Below are 14,935 nucleotides of genomic sequence, written 5' to 3'. Positions count from 1 at the left end.
GCAAGATAGTTTCAATTATAATCCCAACACAATGGCTGCGGCTTGGCTTGGCTCCGCTCCAGGCTACAAAGTTTCAATTGTAGAAGGAAAATAAATTCCAGATACCAGGGCCTCCGCTTGGGTTACCAGGGGGCATGGCCAGCCTGCAAACCACCACAGGCCCCTCGCTCAGGCCGCCCCACACCTCAAGGGAAACCCCATCTGATCTGGGACGCTCTTCAGGGCAAACCAGCTGGCCCCCACCCCTGTACCAGGCCTCTATCCTATCTAATAAAAGAATAATATGCAGACTGATCATCACTGCAACACACAATATAGCTGCCCCCATGTGGTCAAAGATCCTGCCCCCATGTGGACACAAGATGGCCACCACAAAATGGCCTGCAGGAGAGGGCAGTTGGGAGGCACCCGGCCTGCAAGGGAGGGCAGTTGTGAGGGATCAGCCCTGCAAGGGAGGGCAGTTGAGAGGGACCAGGCCTGAAAGAAAGGGCAGTTGGAGGGGATCAACCCTCCAGGAGAGGGCAGTTAGGAGTGACCAGGCCGGCAGAGGAGGGAAGTTGGGGGCAAACAGGCTGGCAGGGGAGCTGTTAGGCATCAATCAGGCTGGCAGCGGAGTGGTTAGGGGGTGATCAGGCTGGCAGGCAGAAGCGGTTAGGGCCAATCAAGAAGGCAGGCAGGCAAGCAGTTGGGAGCCAGCAGTCCTGGATTGTGGGAGGGATGTTCGACTGCCCGTTTAGGCCCGATCCCAGTGGGCAGTCGGACATCCCTCGAGGGGTCTCATATTGGAGAGGGTACAGGCTGGGCTGAGGGAGAACCCCCCTCCGTGCACGAATTTCGTGCACCGGGCCTCTAGTGTTTATATAAAACTAGGGCAAGTTTTCTCATAAACTCCAAGTTACAAGTGAGCAGAGACAGCAAGTGTTAGTGCAGGAGAAAAAAGAAAACAAGAGGATTTAAAACTAGAACTCCTAAATAGTCAATAGTATTTCCTAGAAAATGTAGTTGGTCCACTTTAATAAGAAGTTGGGGCAGGGAATAGAGAATGTTGCCTTCTCTAACAGGAGTAATTAAAAGGTCCCAGCTAGAAGGACTGAAGGGACTAAAAGTAGTCAAGACCCCTGAGAGCTCTCAGAATGGATCTCCCAGGGTTCCATTCCAGGCCAGGGACCTACACTCAGGAGAAACTGCCTGGTGTAGAATCCAAACTAAGTTGGGTTGAGACAATAGTGTTGAAGGAAAGATGAGGTCCAGGTAAGTTGGGGAAGGAAACAGGGCAGGGAAACTCAAAATGCAAGCCCAATGCTTACATTATATAAAAACAACAAAAAAGGGAACCCTGTCAAGTTAAAAAGCTTTCCTAAACCCTGCCTCATTCTATAAATTCAGGAAAACTAATTTCACATTAAAAATAACAACAACAAAAAAAGAGAAGTAAAGTCCCATACAGAGTTATTGTAAGAAAGAAAAGGACAAGTTATTTTAAGAAAAAGGAGGAAAATAAAAGCATGCCAAAGAGACATGCCCATATATACATCAAAATTATAACATACTATATTAAAACAAGTTAAAAGACATTAAGAAAATGATACAAGACATAAAAGAACACAAATCAAAATAAGAAAACAAAACTCTGGAAATACTTTAAAATAAAAAATATTTCAGAACTGAATAGTAAGTTAAAAGGATACAAAAGCAAAAAAAAAAAGATTTATACTACTTTAAGATAAATATCAGGTAAAAATAAAGAAAATATTTTAAATCAAAAGAAATAAAGAAAATGATAGAGATTCAAGAGAAAGTTAAATATTTTGAAGAAAGGTAAAACATTGAACATCCAGAAAATAGGAGTCCTAAAGAAAATGCAAAGCAAAGAAGCAGAACGAGTATTAATTCAAGAGAGCCTTCCTGAAATACAACACACTTAACACATTCGGAACTATATACATTGAAAGAGACATCGTGTATTTGACAGTATCAGCCTAAAATGACAAACGTCAGAAAAATTTTAGTGAAATTAATGACCTTTAAAGAAAAAGTCTTTGGTCATCTAGAAAACACCATGTGATTTATAAGAGAAAGAAATTTATTACTATTATTATTATTATTATTATGACTTTCCATCCCTCTGTGGCTGGCTCCCAGCCTCATCTCTGTCAAACTTCTATCCAACAGAGACCAAACACCATCAGCCCCAGATACACAATGGTCAGAGGAATGGAGGTTCCTTACATATGACACAATTTCTCAAATATACATAACTCCAAGAAATTGCCTTTCCTCTTCTTCTTCCTATTGTAAATGGTGATTCATCCTGTTGCTTCTGAGGTGGTGGGTGGGGGTGGGGTGCTGGCTGGAAGTTCCTCCTGCACAAAGGAACTTTCTGTGGTAGTTAAAACTATTTATACCTTGATTGGGGAAGATGTCAGTGGCATCAATAGCAGTCTTTGTTAAATATTTTAAAATTTATTTTAATTATAGTTGACATACAATATTATTTTAGTTTCAGATTTAAAACATAGTGATTCAACATTTATGTACTTTATGTTCCCTTCATCTCTGTCACCTCTGACAACCATCAGTTTGTTCTCTGTATCTTTGTTTCTGTTTTGTTTTATTTGTTCATTTGTTTTGAAGTGTGTGTGTTTTAGATTCCTTATATATGTAAAATCATACAGTATTTGTCTTTCTCTGTACAACTTATTCCACTTTACACAATACTCTCTGGTCCATCCATGTTGTCACAAATGGTTTTGTTGTTATTGAATTGCATGAGTTCTTTATATATTTTGGATATTAGTCCCATGTTAGATATGTGATTTGCAAATACTTTACCCCATTCAATAAGTTGCCTTTCTATTTTGTTGATGGCATTCTTCACTGTGAAGAAGCTTCTTAATCCTCCTATATAATAAAAGGGTAATATACAAATTGACTGAACAACAGAACGACTGATTGCTATGATGTGCACTGACCACCAAGGGGCAGATGCTCAACCCAGGAGCTGCCCCCTGGTGGTCAGTGCACTCCCACCAGGGGGAACCTCTGCAGCAGTGCTAAAGATGTCCAACAGGAGCAGGCCTAAGCCATCGTTAGTCGGACATCCCCCGAGGGCTCCCCAAAAGGGCACGGACTGGGCTGAGGGACCCCCCTCCAGTGCACAAATATCATGCACTGGGCCTCTAGTATAATATAGTCCAACTTATTTATTTTTGCTTTTGGTGTCAGATTTTTAAAAATCATCGCAAGACTTATGTCCATTCTTTATGTCTATGTTTTCTTCTAGGCGTTCTATGGTTTCAGATCTTACATTCAAGTTTTTAATCCATTTTGAGTTAATTTTAGTGTATAATGTAAGATAGTGGTCAAGTTTCATTCTTTTGCATGGGGCTGTCCAGTTTCCCTAACATTATTTTTTGAAAAGACTGTTCTTTTTACATTGTATATTCTTGGTTCCTTTGACATAAATTAATTTACCATACATGCACAAATTTATTTCTGGGGTCTATTCTGTTCCATTGACTGTTTTTAATGCCAATACCATTCTGTTTTAATTACTATAGCTTTGTAATATAGTTTGTAATCAAGGAGTATTATGTCTCCAGTTTTGTTCTTTTTTCTCAAGATTGCTCTAGCTATTCAGAGCATTTTTGTAGTTTCAAACAAATGTTAGGATTATTTGTTCTATTTCTTTGAAAACTTCCATTGGGATATTGATAGGAATTGCAATAAATATGCAAATTGCTTTAAGTAATATGGACATTTTAACAATATTGATTCTTCTAATCCATGAGCACAGAATAGCTTTCCACAGATTTGTGTTTTCTTCAGTTTCTTTCATTAATGTCTTATGGTTTTTTATATACTGGTCTTACACCTCCTTGGTTAAATTCATTCCTGGATATTTTATTATTTTTTTCTGTCTGTCTTTCTTTCCTTCTTTCTTTTTTAAGATTCCCACTTCTTAAAAAATTTTTATTGTTGACACTATTACAATGTCCCCCATTTGGCCCCCTCTTTACCAACCTCCACTCAGCCCCCACTCCTCCTCCCTCTGGCCATCACCAAACTGTTGTCAGTTTATTTTTGGTGTCTAGAAACAAAACAGATTGTTGTGTAATTATTTTGTCCTGCAACCTTACTAAATTCATTTATTAATTCTAACAGTTTTTTGATGGAGTCTTTATGATTTTCTATATGTAATACCATGTCTATAAATATCTGAAAATAGTGACAGTTTTACTTCTTTTCCATTTGAATGCCCTTTATTTCTTTTCCTTGCCTAATTGGCTAGGACTTCCAATTCTATGTTGAATAAAAGTGGTGAGAGTGGGTATCCTTGTCTTTTTCCTGATCTTAGAGGAAATGCTTTTAGCTTTTCACCATTGGATATTATGTTAGCTGTGGACTTATCATATATGGCCTTTATTATGTTGAAGTATGTTTCCTCTGTGCCCCTTTTATTGAGAGTTTTTATCATAAATGGATATTAAATTTTGTCAACTGCTTTCTCTACATCTTTTGAGAAGATCATATGATGTTTATCCTTCATTTTGTTAAGGTGGTGTATTACATTGACTGCAGATGTTGAGCCATCCTTTCATCCTGGAATAAATTCCAGTTGATCATGGTGTATGATTCTTTTAATGTAATTTTTAAATCTGTTTGCTAATACTTTATTGAAAATGTTTGCATCTATGTTCATCAGGGGTAATTTTATTTTCTTGTAGCATCCTTGTCTGGTTTGGCATCAGGGTGATTCTGGCCTCAGAAAATGAGTTGGGAAGAATTATCTACTCTTATTTCTTGGAAAAGTTTGACAATAATTGGTAGTAATTCTTTGACTGTTTGGTAGAATTCAACAGTGAAGCTGACTGGTTCTGAACTTTTGTTTATTGGGAGGTTTTTAATTACTGATTCACTATCCTTACTAGTGATTGGTTTGTTTAGATTTTCTATCATATGATTGTTTCAGTCTTGGTAGGTTGTATATTTCTAGGAATTTATCCATTTATTCTAGGTTGTCTAATTTGTTGGCATATAAATATTCATAGTAGTCTTTGATGATCCTTTGCATTTGTGTGGTATCAGTTGTAATATCTTCTCTTTCATTTCTGATTTTATCTATTTAAGTCTTCTCTCTTTTTTTCTTGGTAAGTCTAGTTAAATGCTTGTCAATTTTGTTTATCTTGGTTTAACTAATTTTCTTTATTTAGTCTCTAATTCATTAATTTTTCCTCTAATTTTTATTATTTCATTTCTTCTATTAACTTTTAGCCTTACCATATTGTTCTTCTTTTTCTAGTTCCTTAAAGCATAGAGTCAGGTTGTTTATTTGAGACTTTTCGTGTTTCTTGAAGTAGGCATTATCAATATAAACTTCTCTCTTAGAAATGCTTTTGCTGCATCTCACAAATGTTGGTATATTATATTTCATTTTCATTTGTCTCAGGTATTTTTTTAATATAATAAAGTTATATTTTCATTAGATTTTTCAGAAGAAACTTCTTATGTCAAAGAAAGTAGCAACATATTTAAGATAGCCAAATACAGACAGTGTAAGCCAACAATTTTATTTGGGGGGGGGAGGGGCCGGAGATACTTTCAAACTATAAATGTCACAAGCTGTTATTAATATTCAAGAACTCAGAGAATGTTCCCATGAGGAATCTACTGAAGAGCAAGGTTTAGACAATTAAAATGACTAAAAAAAAAAAAAAAAGCAAAAAAACATTTTGACATAAAAAACATTGACATAAGCCTGAAGGTGAGCATAAATATATAGTTACCTTTAGAGTTAGGCATAAATTCAGGGAGGGGGGAATAAGAAAGAGAGAGAGAGAGAGAGAGAGAGAGAGAGAGAGAGAGAGAGAGAGAGAGAGAGAAATACCCCATCAGGATTGAAAGAAGAAAATGTTCATTACACAATTCTAAGTTTGCATTTTACTTTTGTAAAATTATTTTGGCATTTTGCTTTTTCAGTGTACTGAGAATTTCAAACAGGGCAAGTTGCCCAGTCCTCTCTGTGAGCCTTGACAAACCTCTTTGGTTTTGGTTTAGTTTCCTTTTTACATGACCTCTCTAGAAATATTGCTTCCTTGCTGTCGGTTCTCCTTACAAGAGCATGTTTCACTGACCTATGCACACCACAGACACTAATGAGATCAGATGCCCTCACACACGCCTGCGTGAGAGGGTCTGAGCTCACCAGCAGGGACCAGGTGTGTAAGCTTTACTGCTGACTCTGCCCTGAAAAATTACCTTCTACCAGGGATGATGGGGTAAACCCAAATAGCAAAGGGAGCCTTTGTATTATTTAAAATCATTTGTACATCCACAAAAAAAAAGGAGAAATAACACTAATAAAAATTAATAGAAGATCATCAAGGGCTTTCCAGAGTTGTAGAGATATATTTAATATTTTATAGGGAATGCCAGGCTCTGAACTTTAATATCTTCCTTAGTCCTTAACTGAGGGCAGCAGCCCGTGTGAAAGGAGTCATCAAATTTGCATCTGCAGTCAGAAATACAGACCCTATAAAGTGTCTTTCCAGTCACTCTTCCTTGCATCAAAACTAGGCTGTGTTCATGAGCATCCTTGCATTTTCACCACTTTGCTCGTGATTTGAAGCCAGAGGCAGCCAGACTCCTGTCCTCTGTGGGCTTCATGTCCCCTCATCCGAGCACACTTGGGGATCACAGGATGGCAGGTGTCCATGGTCCAGCTAGGGATGGATGCCACTAGAGCCATCTCCAGAGTCTGCTGTGTCCCAAGTGCCTGGTAACTGTGGATCTTTACCAGCCAACCAATGTGAGCTGCTTTCCATGTTTCCCCATTCTCCTGGTTATTAAAGCTTTGCAGGAAGTTGATGAGGTATTTTCCAGAAGAGGAAATAATATAAAGCTTAAAAGTCGTTTCTGATGGAATGGTGAAATGATTTGGCTACTTTTCTTTGAACAAAACCTATAATATGGTAACCTGCGCTAGCCCCTGGGGGCTCCACTATTGCTGGATGGGAGGGAAGCACAGAGGCTTTAGATGAACAGGTTTTTTTGACTCCTTAGAGTTGGAGTGAAGAGGTGAGAAAGATGGGTGCTAGACAATAGAATAAACCTGTCACCTGGTTTTTAACATAATTTTGTATACAGAGAAATTGAAGTATGCAGCATACAGTGACTATGTTGAATATCCTATCTAGTAAAAGAATATTATGCAAATTGACTGTCACTCCAACACAAAAGATGAACGCCCCATGTGGTCAAAGATGGCCGCCCCATATGGACACAAGATGGCCACCACAAGATGGCTGGCAGGGGAGGGCAGTTGTGGGCGATCAGGCCAGCAGGGGAGGGCAGTTAGGGGGGACCTGGGCCTGAAGGGGAGGACAGTTGGGGGGAGGCAGGCCTGCAGGGGAGAACAGTTGGGAGGGACCAGGCCGGCAAGGGAGGGCAGTCGGGGGCGATCAGGCCTGAAAGGGAGGACAGTTAGGGGCAACCAGGCCAGCAGGGGAGGGCAGTTAGGGGTGACCAGACCAGCAGGGAAGGGCAGTTAGGGCAATCAGGCCAGCAGGAGAGCAGTTAGGTATCGATCAGGCTGGCAGGGGAGTGGTTATGGGGTGATCAGGCTGGCAGGCAGGCGAGCAGTTGGGAGCCAGCAGTCCTGGATTGTGAGAGGGATGTCCGACTGCCTGGTGGGATCGGGCCTAAACAGGCAGTCGGACATCCCTCAAGGGGTCCCAGATTGGAGAGGGTGCAGGCTGGGCTGAGGGACACCCCCCCCCCAATGCATGAATTTTGTGCACCAGGCCTCTAGTTAAAAATGAAGTATTTTGGAAAATAAACTATGTTCACTACCCGGCTCTAAAAGGACTGAACATTTTATGAAATACGCTTGCTTCTTTTTGAAAGTTACTGGTGGTTTAAGCTGTGTGTGCAATTTAAGAAAACACAATTTTTCTATGCTATTGTTTAAGATAATTCTTAAGAATGCCTTCTCTAAGCAAATGAGACCTTGAGTGGGAGAAGGGAGGAGAGGAGCATGTCACAGCTCTCTCTGAGGCTGGCTGCTCCAGCCACCACTTCTTCATTATTAAAGGCTGCTGGGAGAGCTGGGAAAGTGTGGAGCAAAGATTATAAACACCAGTTTTTGCATGCCAAATTGTCTCCCAAATGAGGGAATAGAGAATTTAAAGGCGAATATAACTGTCTTTTTTGCTGCATGCAAAGGTCTGTGCTGTGTGAGAATCTAAATCCTAACTTCCTTTTGGCAAGTATTCCTTAACAAGCCTCCCAGATATCTGAAACGAATTTTAACCCACTCTGGTCCTCCACTGACCACAACGTTACCTGAATGGTGCCATCCAGTTTCTAGCCTGTTCACCAGTCCTCAGGCCTATGTGGTGAGTAATTGTCTGGAGTGGGACAGGGATGGTGAAGCCCAGCAACCTCAAGGCTATTCCTTCCTAGCTTGTGGAGGAAGCATTTTTAAAATTCACTGCACCAAAAGCTGTTTTTGTTGCTGATGTGGGCTCATCTTCTTTGAAAAATGCAAGTTGTTATTGTTACCAGTATTTTTAACCATAAAATAAATTTAGAAATGTAAAAAAAGTAATGTGTGCTCACAAACTACTGTGTTCAGAGGTTTTGAATGTATGAGCCTGTGCTATATAGCTCAGGGGAGTGGCACAAAAAATGCCGAGAGACGATCAGAATCATTAACAGCAAATCAGTGTCAGGGATTGCAAAAGAGAAGCATTGTGGAGTTGGAGGCACCCTTCCAGGTTGTCCAGCTGACCCTTCATAAACAGAAAAATGCATCTTCCACCAACTCAGGGCACTCAGCCCAAGGCAGCTGTTCTCAAAGCCTGGTCCCCATACTGAAAGCCTCAGTACCACCTCAGAATTTCTGAGAAGTGTGTATTATCAGGTCTTGACTCTGATCCCCTAAGTTTGGGGTCAGTTTTTAAATCATTGCTTTTGATTACTAAGCCCAGTACATAGGAACTTCCAATTAAAAACGCTCACAGAGACTGCAGGGGAAAGTTGTTTTTGTGGAACCTGGGGATCAGAGTGGGGAGAGATGAACAGAAAACCAGCTCTGGGGCAGTCCATTCCCCCAACCCAGTATTAAGTGCAGCAGGGAAAGCAAAATCTAAATACTGAGTAGAGAGGACTTATAGTCCTGGATGTCAATACAGAAACACTGCCACCCAGGGGTTGAATCACAAATTGACTCTTGTGTATATACAACTAAAGGCAGACTGAGAAACAAAGACATTCTGCCAGCTTTAAAACAGGGTTGTGGCTTATGACACAGAGGAGCTGTGGATCGCAGAGAACTTTAATACTGTCCTGACTACCTGACAGGAAACAGACGTGCCAAACAGAAAAGTAGAGGAAGTGAATGACCTTCACTACTGCACATTTTTATTTTTTATCTTTTACTTAAGAAACTAATTGTTTTTTCTCACTTATTTTACCTTTTTTATTATTTTTAATTATTATTACTACTATTACTTTACCTTTTTAAGTTTTATTTTATTTTTTCTTTATTTTATTTTATTTTGGGATTAGTGTTCTACATTCTATTTTCATTTTTCCATTAGCATTACTTTACTCTATCTCAATTTTTCCTTTATGCCAACACTCTCTTCCTCACTTTTCCCCTTTTTTTGTCCTGTTTCTCTTACCCTGTTCCTGCTTTAGTTTTTCGCTATCCTTTCTTTTTACCCCCTGTTAAAAATTGATCTTACTTATATATCTAATTCCCACTAACCTGCTCCAAGTACATATACACTTCTCTCTTCTCTCTCTTCACTATCCAAGTTTTTTTCTTTCTTTTTTTCTTCTTTTTTTGTTTTTTTTTGTCTTTTGTTTTGCCTTTTTCTTTCTGTCTTATTGTTTTTGTTTGTTTGATCATTGATTAGTTTGGGTTTTTGTTTATTTGCTTATTTTCTCCCCTTTTTTGGCTTCTGTTTTTCCTCTCCTCCCTTGTTGTCTTCTTATAATAACAGCTTAACTAATTCCAATCACCAACTCAGAACTATCTACTTTCTATTCTCCTATTCCAATAGTTAACTAATACATAAATAGATAGATAGATTAAAGAAGGGGAAAATTTATACACACACACACACACACACACACACACACACACACACACTAGGGGCCCAGTGCACAAAATTTGTGCACTGTGGGGGGGGGAGTCCCTCAGCCTAGCCTGCCCCCTCTCACATACTGGGAGCCCTCAGGAGATGTCCTACTGACAGCTAAGTCACAGTCTGGCCTCCCTTTGTGGGAGGTGACCAGGCTGATCAGGGGAAGGCACCAGCCCCATTACCCAGCTGCTGCAGCCACTGCCAGTCACTGCAGCTACCAAGGTGTTTTCATCAACATGGACTCCAGACCCTTCACCATGAAAAAATGACAACTTTCTTTAGGCATTTTCAAGATGTGTCTTTCATAGGATATGACATTTCTTTCTTTGTTGTTTCTTTTTATCCTCACCTGAGGATATGCTTCCATTGATATTTAGAGAATGTGAAAGAGAAAGGGAAAGACAGAGAGAAACATCAAAGTGAGAGGAACACTTTGATTGGTTGCCTCCGCAGGAGCCTGCAACCTAGGTACATGCCCTAGATGAGAATCAAACCTAGACCCTGCGGTCGGCAGGCTGAGGCATTTTCCACTGAGCCAACCGGCTAGGGCAGGATATGACATTTCTTAGCCCTCCAGCAGCAGACCTTCATTTTTTTCTCCAGGAGGGTGGTGGAAAAACCCTAGATCACCTCTTTGGATTCTTATTACCCAAGTTACTAAGAATATTACTAGTGGCATACAGGGAGCTTAGCCAATGAGCATCAGAAAAGGTGTTTCCTCTGTAGTTCACACCTATCGCCGGCTCAGCACCTTCCCAGGCCTAAAGCCTTGAGGCCAGGGTAGGTGGCCCCCAGCTCCTTTCGATGGCCGGCTCTGCCCCCACCTCCCTCTGATCACTGGCTCCGCCCCTGCCCAGGCCTAAAGCCTCAGGGCCTGGGCAGAGGACCCCAGCTCCCTCTGATGGCTTGCTTCTTCCCTGCTCAGGCCTAAAGCCTCTGGCCCAGGCTTTAGGCCTAGGCAGGGCCCCCCCCCCCCGCCCCCTTGGCTCTGGTTGCAGGCTCAGCCCTGACCAGGGGCCCCCTGGCTCAGGACCTTCCCAGGCCACTCATGGCCCATGCAGGACCTACCTCCAAGTGACCTGGTGCTGAAGATGTTCCCAGGACCCAGGCCACTGGTGCCTATGTATGCAAATTAACCGCCATATTTCTTGGGTTAATTTGCACATTACTCTGATTGGCTGTGGGCATATCAGAGGTACGATCAATTTACATGTTTGTCTATTATTAGGTAAGATACATATATTTTTTTCCCCTTTTTTGTATTTTGTTTTTCACTTTTCTTCTTATATACTCATTCTCTTTCTACCTCCTCTATATTGAATTGTGGCTATCTGTCCATTCATTCAAGTCCTTGACCTTACCTTTTGGAAATAAACTCTGCCTCCTCAGATTCATCTGGGTGTTTGTTGTTTGGGTATTTGTTGTTTGCATTTTTTTGGAATAGTTGTTGTTTGTAGTTTGCATTCATCTCTGGGTGTTTGTTGCTTGCAATATGTGGATTAGTTGATGTTTTATTGGAGTTTTCTCCCCATATACATATATGTTTCCTCCTTCTCTTTCTTTTCTTTCTTTTCTCTTACATTTTTCCTTTCCTCAATATCATTTTTGTACTCTTTTTTTTTTATCCCCTAATTCTCTTTTCTCTGGGGGTCACCTTTATTTGCGTTTTTAGTATCAAGAATACATTTCTGTTTGGTGCCTTGTGCATTGTGTCTTGTTGTGTTGTATTTTGTGCCTTTAAGTCAATGCAGGAGAGAGAGAGCTACATAACTAGGCACCGATACAGGAGTGATCATGGGGAGACAAAGAAACAGCCCACATACAAAAGAAAAGGAGGCATCACCAGAAAAGGAAGTAAATGAAATGGAAGCAAGCAAGATGTCAGAGAAAGAATTCAGAGAAATGGTCATAAGGTCACTGAGAATGATGGAAGACAAATTCAACAATATGTGTAAGAACCAAGAGGAAATGAAAAACCAAAAATAAATGAAAAATGACATCACTGCAATAAAGAACTCAATAGAAAGGATCAACAGTAGACTAGAAGAAGCAGAGGACCACATCAGTCAGCTAGAAGACAAGGTAGGAAGAATACCCAAGGAGAGCATCATCTAGAAAAAATACTTAAAAAACAGGAGGAGAGCCTAAGTGAACTTTGAGACAACAGGAAATGAAACAACATATGCATAATAGGGGTACCAGAAAGAGAGGAAACTTAGCAAGGAATAGAAAACCTGTTTGAAGAAATAATTGCAGAAAACTTCTCTGATATAGCAAAGAAAAAACTCATACAAGTCTAAGAAGCTCACAGAGTCCCAAACAAGATGAACCCCAAAAGACCAAAACCAAGATACATTATAATGAAATTGGCAAACACCAACGACAAAGTAAGAATCTTAAAGACTGCCAGAGAGAGAAGAAAGTTACCTACAAAGGATCACCCATCAGACTATCAACAGATTTCTCAACAGAAATACATCAGGCCAGAAGGGAATGGAATGAAATATATAAAGTCATGCAAAGCAAGGGTCTGAATCCAAAAATATTGTATCCAGCAAGGCTATCAATCAAAATTGAGGGTAAAATCAGGAGCTTCACAGATAAAAAAGGAGTAAGGGAGTTTATTACCACCAAACCAGCAATGCAAGAAATACTAAAGGGTCTGCTATAAAAAGAAGAAATTGGAAGGGAAGAAGGAACACCAGTATAAAGAATAAAAATAGCGACAAACAAGTGCCTATCAATAATCACTTTAAATGTAAATGGATTAAATGCCCCAAAATAAAGACATAGTGGATAAGAAAACCTGACCCATATATCTGCTAGCTACAGGATACCCACCTCAGAACAAAGTACTCACACAGACTGATGGTTAAGTGATGGAAAAAGGTTTTCCAGACTAAAGGAAATGAAAAAAAAAAGAAGCTGGTGTAGCAATACTTATATCTGACAAATTAAATCTTAAAGTGAAGACCATAACAAGAGATAAGAAAAGCCACTTCATAATGCTAAAGGGAGCAATTCAACAAGGAGATATAACTCTGGTAAACATATACGCACCCAATACAGGAGCACCCAAATACATAAAAACATTCCAGAGAATATCAAAGGGGAGATTGACAGCAATACAGTCATAGTAGGGGACTTTAATACCCCACTAACACCACTGGACAAATCATCTAAACAAAAAATCAGCAAAGAAATATTAATCCTAAATGATTCACTAGAACAGATGGAATTAATTAACATCTTCAGAACATTTCAGTCCAAATCCACAGTATATACTTTCTTCTCAAGTGAACATGGGTCATTTTTAAAGACAGACCACATATTGGGACACAGGCAAAGGCTCTTCAAATTCAAGAAGATAGAAACCATATCAAGCATCTTCTCAGATAACAATGGCATAAAACTAGAAATCAACTACAATAAAAACAATTTAAAAAATCAACACCTGGAGGCTGAATAGCATGCTATTAAACAATGATTGGGTTACCAAAGAGATCAAAGAAGAAATAAAAAGCAACATGGCAACAAATTACAATGAAAACACAAAAATCCGAAAGCTATGGGACACAGTGAAAGCAGTCTTGAGAGGGAAGTTGATAGCTCTACAGGCTACCTCAAAAAACAAGAAACAATGGTAATAAACTATCTAGCCCTACAACTCAAAGAGTTAGAAAGAGTTAGTAAGAAAAGCCCAACATAAGCAGAAGGAAGGAAATAATAAAGATCAGAGCAGAGATAAACGACATAGAGACCAAAAAAAAAAAAAAAAAAAATACAAAAGATCAACAAAACCAAGAGCTGGTTCTTTGAAAGGATAAACAAAATTGATGAACTTCTAGCCAGGCTCACCAAGAAGCAAAGAGAGGAGACCAAAATAAACAAAATCAGAAATGAAAGAGGTGAAGTAACGACTGATCCCACAGAAATACAAATGATTATGAAAATATACTATGAACAAATCTATTCCAACAAAATAGATAGTCTAGAAGAAATGGTCATATTCTTATAAAAATACAAGCTCCCGCAGTAAAAAGAAGAAAGAGAAAGGCAAGAAGAAACACAAACACTAAGGAAAAATATGTCAACAAACAGGTACTTATCAATAATAACATTAAACGTAAATGGATTAAATGCACCAATCAAAAGACATAGGGTAGCTGAATGGATAAGAAAACATGACCATATATTTGCTGTCTACAAGAGACCCACCTTAGAGCAAAAGATTCACACAGACTGAGAGTGAAGTGATAGAAAAACATTTTTCACGCAAATGGAAATGAGAAAAAAGCTGGGGTTGTGATACTTATATCAGATAAAATAGACCTCAAAGTAAAGGCCATAATAAGAGATAAGGAAGGCCACTACATAATACTAAAGGGAGCAATCCATCAAGAAGATATAACTTTGGTAAACGTTTATGCACCCAATGCAGGAGTGCCCAAATACATAAAAAAATCTCCTGGAAGATATCAAGGGAGAGACCGACATCAATACAATCATAGTAGGGGACTTTAATACACCACTGACATCAATGGATAAATCCTCTGGACAAAAAATCAGCAAAAAAACAGCAATTCTAAATGACACACTAGATCAGATGGACCTAATTGACATCTTCAGAGTATTTCACCCCAAAGCCATGGAATATACGTTCTTCTCAAGTGCACTTGGTACATTCTCAAAAATAGACCACATATTGGATAACAAGCAAAGTCTCCCAAAATTCAAAAAGATTGAAATCCTATCAAGCATTTTCTCAGACCACAATGGCA

This window comes from Eptesicus fuscus, chromosome 3 (genome assembly GCF_027574615.1).
Source record: "Eptesicus fuscus isolate TK198812 chromosome 3, DD_ASM_mEF_20220401, whole genome shotgun sequence".
In the NCBI taxonomy this organism is placed as follows: domain Eukaryota; kingdom Metazoa; phylum Chordata; class Mammalia; order Chiroptera; family Vespertilionidae; genus Eptesicus; species Eptesicus fuscus.
The sequence above is the reverse complement of the archived record's forward strand: the minus strand, read 5'-3'. Positions refer to the sequence as shown.